The following is an 11,996-nucleotide window of genomic DNA, read 5'->3' as shown; positions in this document are numbered from 1 at the left end:
TTTGTTTTCTTCTATGCACCACCGGCTTCATTTGTATCTCATTTTCTCTGAGACCGATGTAAAAAAGTTAACAATTATTTTTCTCATTTTAATTTTTGTGTATCTCTGATTCTCAAATGAAATCTCCATGTTTGTTTTATATTGTGAATATTATGTAAATATTATATTTTAGGTAGTCAATATTCCTGAGATGGTAATTATTCTTATGTTGACTATAGCATATATTTAGGCGTGTGAATATTTGCCTAATTAGGTAAATATTTGATTGTATATTAATCGGTGAAGGAATGAGAAGCAGACGAGAAGGTTTTCCGCTAAACTCTGTGTTCTGTTATGGTATCAGAGCCAGAACCATTGACAGATCCAGAAACATTGACATCAAACATGGCCGGCAAAGAGGCCTCTACCAGTGAAACTAGGAAGACGATATCACCCTATGATATTACGTCTCTTGATAATCCAGGCCTTCTCATTACTCAAGTTCAATTAAAAGGAGACAACTACGATGAATGGGCTCGTTCGTTTAGAACAGCTTTGAGGGCCCGAAAGAAATTCGGGTTTATTGACGGAACAATCACACAACCTAACGAACAATCAGCCGACCTCGAAGATTGGTGGACGATCAACTCATTATTGGTGTCATGGATTCGAAATACCATCGAGCCTTCGCTACGGTCCACTATCTCTCATGTGGAGATAGCACAGGAACTTTGGAATGACATCAAAGATCGATTTTCCATCATCAATGGACCACGAATCCAACAATTAAAATCTGATCTTGCAGAATGCAAACAAAGGGGTATGGTGATAATGGACTACTATGGCAGACTCAAGAAGTTATGGGATGAACTTGGGAATTACGAACAATTGCCGACGTGCAAGTGCGGGAAGTGCACCTGCAATCTCGGACCGATTTTGGAGAAGAAACGGGAAGAAGAAAAAGTTCACTTGTTTCTTATGGGATTGGATGAAACCAGGTTCGGAACGGTGAGATCTAACATATTGGCTCAAGACCCGCTGCCGAGCATGAATAAAGTATACTCGATACTTATCCAAGAAGAGCGAGTCAAGACTATTTCTCGAGGAAAAGAGGAAAGAGGAGAGATCATGGCCTTTGCTGCGCGAACACGAACCGATGGAAAAGAGAAAACCGGTATGGTGTGTTCATATTGCAAGAAAGCTGGACATGACACTGACAATTGTTTTGTTTTAAACGGTTATCCCGAATGGTGGGGTGACAGGCCGCGGAGTGATGGGAAAGGGAACGGACGCGGAAGAGGACAAATAACAGCTCGAGGAGGCGGGCGAGCAGGTCGTGCTGCGTATCGGGTCAATGCTACACAGGTTGGCTCAACCGTACATGGAGCAACTGAGATAGAAACATCAGCGCGACCTCCGGGGTTAAACGCCGAACAGTGGCAACAAGTTTTACAAATGTTGGGCGCGTCAAAACCTGCAACGACTGAAAAAATGACTGGTAAGTATGTGCCTTGGATTATTGACACAGGCGCTTCGAACCACATGACTGGGATGCTTGGATACTTTCAATCTTTGAAGGACATTGTTCAATGTCCCGTGGAATTGCCAGATGGGAGTAGTGCTACTGCAACAAAAGAAGGGATGATTGCCCTTGATAAAAACTTGGTGCTGGAGAATGTTTTATATGTGCCAGGATTGACTTGCAATTTAATTTCTGTGTCGCAACTAATTGATGATTACAATTGTTTTTTTCAATTCACTAAACAAATGTGTGTTATACAGGACCACACTTCGAGGATGCCGATTGGTGCGGGTGAAAGGCGGAATGGACTTTATTTTTTCTGGGGCAGATCGTGTGGTGTTCAAGCAATGATGGTGAATAATATGACTTCTCTTGATCTATGGCACAAACGACTGGGTCATCCGTCTCTTCAAGTGATTAAGTTAATTCCTGAAGTTAGTTTTCAAAAGAGTAGTGATAGATTGAATCAACATTGTGATGTCTGTCAGAGGGCAAAACAAAGTAGAGATAAATTTCTTGTTAGTCAAAATAAAGCTTCGAGTATTTTTGAACTTATTCATTGCGATTTGTGGGGTCCGTATAGAACAACTTCTTCTTGTGGTGCTTCATATTTTTTGACTATTGTGGATGATTTTTCTAGAGCTGTTTGGATTTATTTGATTGTTGATAAGAAAGAGGCTTCTCTTATGTTGAAAACGTTCTTCTCCCTGGTTGAGAGACAGTTTGATAAACAAGTTAAAATATTGCGAAGCGATAACGGAACTGAATTTACCTGTTTGAAACAGTATTTTCTCGAACATGGAATTATTTTTCAAACCTCTTGTGTGGGGACACCACAACAAAATGGGAGGGTAGAACGAAAACATCAACATATTTTAAACGTTGCTCGAGCGTTAATGTTTCAAGGATCGCTTCCCATTGATTTTTGGGGAGAGTGCATTTTGGCAGCAGGATACCTGATAAATAGAACTCCTTCTTTAGTGTTGAATGGGAAAACGCCTTATAGTGTTTTATATGGAAAAGAACCCACTTATAATCACTTGAGAATTTTGGGTTCTTTATGCTATGCTCATGTGAAGACGGGGGATAAGTTTGCAAGTCGAAGTCGAAGGTGTGTCTTTGTTGGGTATCCATATGGGCAGAAAGGATGGCGTTTGTACGATTTGGAGAAAAAGAGTTATTTTGTTTCTCGAGATGTTGCATTCTCAGAAGGAATTTTTCCGTTTGCTGAAAATTTGCAAATTGACACTGGTATAATGTCTAGTGTTGAGGCAATTGATGATAATTTCGAGGAGTCACCAACCCCAGGATTAAGGGGGGGTGCTGACAACTCTGATGTGAGTCCCATTGTACCGACGCCAACCGAAGTTACCGAGCAGCCTGTTTGTGAGAGTGAAGGGGACGAGCCTAGTTGCCTTGTCGATATTTCGAATCCAGATATTCAAGAACAAGTTTTGGGTCGGGGTAAACGCGCAAGAGAAACTTCAATACGACTCCGTGATTATGTTACCCACACCATCCAGAAAATAAGTCCCTCCGCCTCATCACTCGTACCACGACATTCTCCAGGTACTCCTTATCCTATAGGACACTATGTGAATTGCAATAATTTTTCTGTGCGACATAGAAATTTTCTTGCAGCCTTGACTGTAGAGAGAGAGCCCATGCATTATTACGAGGCCGTGAAAGATAGCCGTTGGAGGGATGCTATGCGTTGTGAAATTAATGCACTTGAAGCTAGTGGGACTTGGGATGTGGTAGATTTGCCATCAGATAAGAAAGCTCTTGGGTGCAAATGGGTATACAAGATAAAATATAATTCAGACGGTACTATTGAGCGATTGAAGGCTCGACTAGTTATTCTTGGGAACCATCAAGTTGAAGGTATTGACTATAAAGAGACTTTTGCTCCCGTGGCCAAAATGGTAACGGTAAGAGTGTTTCTTGCAGTTGCTGCCGCAAAGAATTGGGAGGTTCATCAAATGGATGTCCACAATGCTTTTCTACATGGTGATCTTACGGAGGATGTGTATATGAAATTACCACCGGGGTTCAAGGTTGGGAGTTCCGAAAAAGTGTGTAAGCTCAAGAAATCTCTTTATGGTTTGAAGCAGGCACCCCGATGTTGGTTTGCTAAATTGTCCGCCGCATTGAAGCATTATGGTTTCCAACAGTCTTATTCCGATTACTCTTTGTTTACATTACAAAGAGGCACTGTTCAACTCAATATTCTCGTTTATGTCGATGATCTTATCATCTCAGGGAGTCACTCAAATGATATACATAAATTCAAAAATTACCTCAACACTTGTTTTCACATGAAAGACCTTGGTTTACTGAAGTACTTCTTGGGAGTGGAAGTGGCCCGTGGACCAGATGGATTTTTCCTTTGTCAACGTAAATATGCGCTTGACATTATTTCCGAGGTTGGTTTACTAGGTTCTCGACCAGCCCATGTACCTTTGGAACAGAATCACCGCCTGGCATTGTCCACAAGTAAAGAACTTGATGACCCCGAGTCCTATCGGCGGTTGGTGGGTCGGCTTATTTATTTGTGTTTTACCCGACCTGAATTGTCCTACAGTGTTCATGTACTATCTCAGTTTATGCAGCAGCCTCGGGAAGAGCACTGGGATGCCGCTTTGCGAGTAGTCCGGTACCTAAAGGGTAATCCGGGTCAAGGTATTCATCTGCGTAGTAAATGTGATTTGCAGTTAAGAGGGTGGTGTGATGCGGATTGGGCTGGTTGTCCCCTTACTAGACGATCTCTTACCGGTTGGTTGGTGTTTCTTGGTGACTCACCGGTTTCTTGGAAAACGAAAAAGCAACACACGGTTTCCCGATCTTCAGCTGAGGCCGAATATCGATCTATGGCTATGACTACTTGTGAGTTGACATGGTTGAAATCTCTTTTATCGAGTCTTGGGCTGTCTCATCCACGCCCGATGTCTCTTCACTGTGACAGCCAAGCAGCCCTACACATATCTCAAAACCCCGTATTTCATGAGCGGACAAAACACATTGAAATAGATTGCCATTCGGTCCGTGATGAAATCATTGCCGGGAATATCCATCCCAAGTTTGTTCCCTCACATGCACAACTCGCTGATATTTTCACAAAAGCATTGGGCAGAAGGCAATATGATTTTTTTCTTCCCAAGTTGGGCATTCGGGATCCCCATGCACCAACTTGAGGGGGGGTATTGTGAATATTATGTAAATATTATATTTTAGGTAGTCAATATTCCTGAGATGGTAATTATTCTTATGTTGACTATAGCATATATTTAGGCGTGTGAATATTTGCCTAATTAGGTAAATATTTGATTGTATATTAATCGGTGAAGGAATGAGAAGCAGACGAGAAGGTTTTCCGCTAAACTCTGTGTTCTGTTATTTTATTATGTATCTCTTTGACAAAATGCCATTAATGAAAATTACTCTATAAGTGTTCTATGTTCGTAGTAATTTTCAATCTAACAGTTTTAGTGCTCGCGAAGGAAGCAGACCTGTAGAAGTTTGGGGGCAAGAAAATGAAGTGTTAGGTGTTTAGGTGTGACGAACACTAATGCAAAGGCCTACAACTGTTACTATTTAGATATAATTTTGAACATTTAAAAGATTATAATATTAACTAAGTAGAAAAAATTCATATCAATTAAAGAGTAAATTACACTCACACCTCTGAGGTCTGCTAAAATAACTTTGAGGTCCATGTGGTATTGATAATTACACTCACCCCTGAAACATAGTTAGGAACTCTAATGGGATAATGCATTGGATACGTTATTCCGATAGGATTCTAACGGACTATTAGTTTCAGGAAGTGGTGAAGACAACAAAGAGTTATTGGTGATTTAAGAAATGTTGCGGGAGCCATGTCACCCTCTAACTTTATATTGTCTTTACCACTAGCTAAAAATAATAGTTCGTTTAAAACCCTAACGGAATAACATATCCAATGCATTATCCCATCAGAGTTTCTAACTATGTTTTAGGGGAAGAATGTAATTATCGATACCACAAGAACCTTAAAGTTATTTTAGCATACCTCAGATCAGGTGTGGGTGTAATTTACCCTTAATTAAATACAGTCTAGATTTGACCTCATTACTTGAAGTCGAAGGCCTTAAATGAAGGGAACCAATTTATTTGCAAGGAAATGTGGTGGATGGAACTCATTTTGATGAGGAAAAAAACAGAAAAAAGAAAATGAAAGCAAAGATGATGGATGAAGGAAGAAGGAAAAGAAAAATAGGGTAAATTAGACTTTTCAAATTCAATTAATTATAAAATTAAAATTATGATGGTGGTCTGAGAGATTTTTGTGGTGCAAATAGTGTGACTCTTATATTTTATCACGTTATTAGAGGGTAATTGAAGCCAAAGCTACATATTTTTAATGTATATGTAGATAGGGTTGTCCATTATTGGTTTTATCTGACAAATAATTCATTTTCGATCCGTATTTCTTTATGGATAATTATCCATTAATCAATCTACTTTTATTCTTTTCATTTTTTCTAATGAAGAAACATGCAGCGGCTCTGTCATATAGGTGCATTAGGTATCATACGAAAAATATGAACCATACTAGTATAACTATGTTTGAGAAGTTTCACCTAACGACCGTTGACAAATGGATTCAATCAACCTATTCAAATTTGGTCAATAATGGTATGTAATATGCTAAAAAAATGGCCAGTCAAATAATATCGGTTAACCAACTTTAATTATTTATTAATTTTATTTGAGGTGTTTAGTATTTTTATTTTTAGTTTCAAATTTCTCTTTTATACCTCATTTATTAAATTCTCTAATAATTATCTCATATTTTGGATTCTTTAGTTTCGTGTCGAATTATTTTAGTTTTAAGACACATGGCCAAAAATATGTGGATTTTATTATATTGTTGAACTATTTATGTTTAATTGCAATATATAGGTCTTTCAATATTTTAAATTTTCTATTTAAATATTATTGAATCAATAATGTTTAATTGTAAGAAAATTGTATTGTGACAAAATATTAAAAAACAAAATTGTATTGAATCAATAATGTTCAATGCACTACATGAGAAAATGGTATTAGAGACACCTAATGGTGATAATGTAAAAAATTGTCACTACTTACATAAAATTACTGCATTTTGTAAGTTGTCACTGTAGACACGTAAATTTAATATAATTTATATTATATTAAATTGAATCCCAAGATTATAATTTATCTTGCAAAACAAGTCATGGAGATAATTATCAATTAATTATTGGCCAAGAGGATTGTTTCTTCTCTTCCAAGTTATAAGATATAAATATCAATTTAAATTGAGCCAATCAAATCACGCCACGTCATCAAGTAGACTTTAAGTAGGACTCTTATTCTACCACTATAAATAGAGACCCTCCCTACACAATTCAAAACACAACTCAAGAAGAAGAAAAACCGTAGGAGAAAATTCTCTCTACAATATTCAAGTCGTTCTTCATCAAATTCAAGACGTTCTTCATCAAATTCAAGTCGTTCTTCATCAAATTCAAGGAGATCTTCAAGTCAAAACCCGTCAAAGTTCAGCGTTCGATCCGAGATTCAAGTCGCAAGACCCTCGGAAGACGTTATTCAAATCCAAATCAAATCCGGAGAAGATCAAGTCAACGACCCGACTCCGAAATTCAAAGTCAAACACATATTGTTCTTGAGAGAAGAATCAGAGGATTAAATTAGAGTTTGTAACCCGCAATATTTTATTTTAATTCAATAAAATTATTTTTGTGCAAGTTTTTCTTGTTTGTCTAAATCGAAGATAAGAATCTTGTTGCTACAAATTTTGGCACGCCCGGTGGGACATCTCTACCTCTCATCTCTTCTCTCTCTCGAAGATCCTCAAAGTGTTGCAGTGACTGACTGCTACTTCGGATTCATCAAGTGTGGGCTTAGTTACAAGGAGTATGGCTAAGAAGCTGCAAGCATCCTCCAAGACTAGCTCGACGCCCCAAACCGTTCAAAAAGGCTTACCACATCTTGTCAACACAAGCGCAGACGTGGAAGGCTCAAAACGAGAGATTTCTCAGCTCATGCCTCATTCAACATCAAGCTACTCAAAGATGGCATCCGTCATGACAACAAACGCTACAACTATGGAAGAAGCATCCTCCAAGACTAGCTCGACGCCCCAAACCGTTCAGAAAGGCTTACCACCTCTTGTCAACACAAGTGCAGACGTGGAAGGCTCAAAACGAGAGATGTCACAAACCATGCCTTATTCAACACCAAGCTACTCAGAGATGGCATCCGTCATGACAACATACGCTATAACTATGGAAGAGCGAATTGCAAGTTTGACCAAGGCTATTGAGGGACTCACAAAGCATGTTCAACAACGAGATTCTCAAATTGCCAAGTTGATCGAGAAGATGAACAAAGCCGATGCTAGTCAAATTGTGGAACAGGTAGAGGCTCAAGACGAAGTCGAGGCATCCACAGAGCAACAGCCAGTTGAAAACGAGAAGGCTCCAGCTCAAGATTTTCAAGTTTCTCCAGAAGGGATGATTCATGTAGATCAAGTGATAACGCTGATCAGTGGAACCATCAAAGACAAGTTGGAAGGAGGCTCGAAGTCTCCATCAACCTATGTCAAGCCATACACGCAAAGGATTGATGATCTAAGGATGCCAATGGGCTATATACCTCCAAAGTTTCAACAATTTGACGGCAAAGGCAACCCCAAGCAACATGTGGCACACTTCGTCGAGACTTGCAATGATGCCGGGACGTACGGAGATCACCTCGTCAAGCAATTCGTCCGATAGCTCAAAGACAACGCGTTTGATTGGTACATTGATTTGGGGGCAAACTCCATTGATAGTTGGAAGCACTTGGAGGAAGAATTTCTCAACCGCTTTTACAGCACTCGAAGAACAGTCAGCATGATTGAGCTCACCAATTCCCGCCAATGGAAGAAGGAACCTGTCATCCACTACATCAACCGTTGGAGAAATTTGAGTCTTAATTGCAAGGATCGACTGCCCGAGACATCAGCTATTGAACTGTGCATCCAAGGAATGCAATGGGGACTCCGATATATCCTTCAAGAAATTCAACCTAAAAGTTTTGAAGAGTTGGCCACTCGAGCACATGATATGGAATTGAGCATAACTGCAAATGAAGTCGAAGAACCTTCATTCCAAAAGCCGTACCAGCTCAATGAAGAACATGTCGAAGAAGAACAAGAAGATCATGAGGATGTGGGCAAGTCTTTTGAAGAAGCAACATCCTATGCAATATGACAAATCAAACGAAGCACTCCTTGACACGAGTTTAAAAGGTCTACATGTCCCAAATCAAACGAAATACTCCTTGACACGAGTTTAAAAGGTCTACAAGTCCAAATCAAGTGAAATACTCCTTGACACGAGTTTAAAAGGTCTACAAGTCCAAATCAAGTGAAACACTCCTTGATACGAGCATAAGCTATCTATATATCCAAGTTAAATCAAGGCTCCTTGATATGAGCATAAACTATCTATATATCCAAATCAAGTCAAGGCTCCTTGATACGAGCATAAACTATCTATATATCCAAATCAAGTCAAGGCTCCTTGATACGAGCATAAACTATCTACATATCCAAATCAAGTCAAGGCTCCTCGATACGAGCATAAACTATCTATATATTCAAATCAAGTCAAGGCTCTTTGATACGAGCATAAACTATCTATATATCCAAATCAAGTCAAGGCTCCTTGATACGAGTATAAACTATCTACATATCCAAATCAAGTCAAGGCTCCTCGATACGAGCATAAACTATCTATATATTCAAATCAAGTCAAGGCTCTTTGATACGAGCATAAACTATCTACAAATCCAAGACAAATACTCTTTCAGCACGAGTTTAAACTGCAAGTGTTTCTCCTTGTCCACATGAGTATAAATTGTGCACGACATCCCTCAAAAGGATATATTTTGAACTACGTTATGACTTGATCCCTCTATAGGGTACGTAGGCAACTTAGAATATCTCTAAGTCCAGTCATGATTTCAAAAGATGTATGTGCTTTGCTAGATCAAACTGCAATTGAAGTTAAGTAATTATCGAGACTCATTCACTCCAAGACGCATTGTCCGTGAACAAGTCTCGAGGGGGCATTTGTAGACACGTAAATTTAATATAATTTATATTATATTAAATTGAATCCCAAGATTATAATTTATCTTGCAAAACAAGTCATGGAGATAATTATCAATTAATTATTGGCCAAGAGGATTGTTTCTTCTCTTCCAAGTTATAAGATATAAATATCAATTTAAATTGAGCCAATCAAATCACGCCACGTCATCAAGTAGACTTTAAGTAGGACTCTTATTCTACCACTATAAATAGGGACCCTCCCTACACAATTCAAAACACAACTCAAGAAGAAGAAAAACCGTAGGAGAAAATTCTCTCTACAATATTCAAGTCGTTCTTCATCAAATTCAAGACGTTCTTCATCAAATTCAAGTCGTTCTTCATCAAATTCAAGGAGATCTTCAAGTCAAAACCCGTCAAAGTTCAGCGTTCGATCCGAGATTCAAGTCGCAAGACCCTCGGAAGACGTTATTCAAATCCAAATCAAATCCGGAGAAGATCAAGTCAACGACCCGACTCCGAAATTCAAAGTCAAACACATATTGTTCTTGAGAGAAGAATCAGAGGATTAAATTAGAGTTTGTAACCCGCAATATTTTATTTTAATTCAATAAAATTATTTTTGTGCAAGTTTTTCTTGTTTGTCTAAATCGAAGATAAGAATCTTGTTGCTACAGTCACTAGTAACTTCTTTTTATTCTTTTTCATTGTCAATGTATATTATAAATTATATGCGAATTAGTAGCAAAGATAGTGATTTTTGTTTTTCTAAGAATATAAAAATAAGTATTGTCACTCAAAAAATTATTTTATATAATGACTGTAGATTGCGGTGAACTGTAGTGCACGCACTTGACGAATATGGCGAATTGTACGTTCAAAAAATTACCTTAAAAATACATACATTTAACTACGTTCAAAGCCCTAATTTTATTATTTTGGGATTAATTTACAACTTTCATATTTTCATTTGAAAAACCATGTCTTTGTTAAATTTGAATTTGCTATGCCACCGATTTACTAAATTAAGATTATCATTACAATAAAAACTGCAATATGCTCTCAAATTTTGAAAGTTTAAAATTTTAGTGTTATTTGATAAACCATGGTTAACCAAATAAAAAGTTTTAGCACGACATGCGAACTCTTGTAAGTTTAATCTGCCATCCCGCAGATTTACTAAATTAAAATCACGATTACCATAAAAGGTGTAATATGGCATATGCTGTCAATTTTTATTTTTTCTTTTGTTACTAATAGATCTTTTTGTTGTCACTTAATCCTTATTTATTGTCACTATAGAGTATTAGCAGCACCTCATTAGTGACAAGCATAGTGACAACACTTTTTGCCTAACTATGTGAAAAATAGGTGTTGTCACTCAAAAGATTTTTTTAGTGTAATTCGGACTGCAATTTAGGACAGAACTAAAGAACGGAAAAGAAGTCAATGCAAAAATTGAGTTCTTTCTTTGTAGGACAATAATATTGGCCTGTATATGTGCTTACTTTCTCAGGCAATTGTCCCAAAGATACAACAACATAAGGATTCGAATGTTGCAGCACAACAAGAGTCGAACTATTACGAACAAAATATGAGTTTTTAACTTTCTAGACACGAAAAGAAGATATGAACAATATGCTTTTGTATGCAATGAATTGCTTGAATTCGAATTAGTGAGTAATGCATTCTGTAAATGTTCTATTTATAGGACTTGAAAAGTTATTTCCAAAAGCCAGAAATTTAGGAAAGAGAAGGGGCTGACATCTTTTTGAAGGGACTAATCGCCAATTCATTTTAAACAACCACCTGTTGGATGATGAGGCGCCACTTGGCGTGCGTCTGGATGAACATATTTGCCTACTGGGCAGTGATGTCATCCAAAGACACATGTCGCGCTCCGATTACCTAGAAGTAATAAATTCAGATAAATTAATTAAGTCCATAAAATTTAATTAATTTTGGGACCAAAAGAGGCACAACTCCAAACATTTCCAAAGGCCAACTACCCGCGCTCGCGAGCGTGGGCGACTGTGCACTTAAAATCTCACACTTGTTTATTAATTATACCCCTAACTATCCACCATCTAGTATTTTAAGTGTTCTTATCAAAATTATTTTCTCATAGTGCCATGATGTCTTTTCATCTACCCATTTCCATAAGTAATATTTTTTAAGTGTCCGTTTAAATGCTTTAATTTATCATTCATCAAAGTCGATTTTGAGAAATTAACTATATTAGATTCATCTACTCGAAACGAAAATTATAAATATATATTTTATTTCTATTTTCGATAAACGAAACTCACCTAAATATTTTATTAAAGTTGGGTTTATACCAAATTTTTCCAACATCTTCTTTGTAAA

This window comes from Erythranthe guttata, chromosome 8 (genome assembly GCF_056151865.1).
Source record: "Erythranthe guttata isolate IM_541 chromosome 8, IM_541, whole genome shotgun sequence".
Taxonomy (NCBI): domain Eukaryota; kingdom Viridiplantae; phylum Streptophyta; class Magnoliopsida; order Lamiales; family Phrymaceae; genus Erythranthe; species Erythranthe guttata.
The sequence above is the reverse complement of the archived record's forward strand: the minus strand, read 5'-3'. Positions refer to the sequence as shown.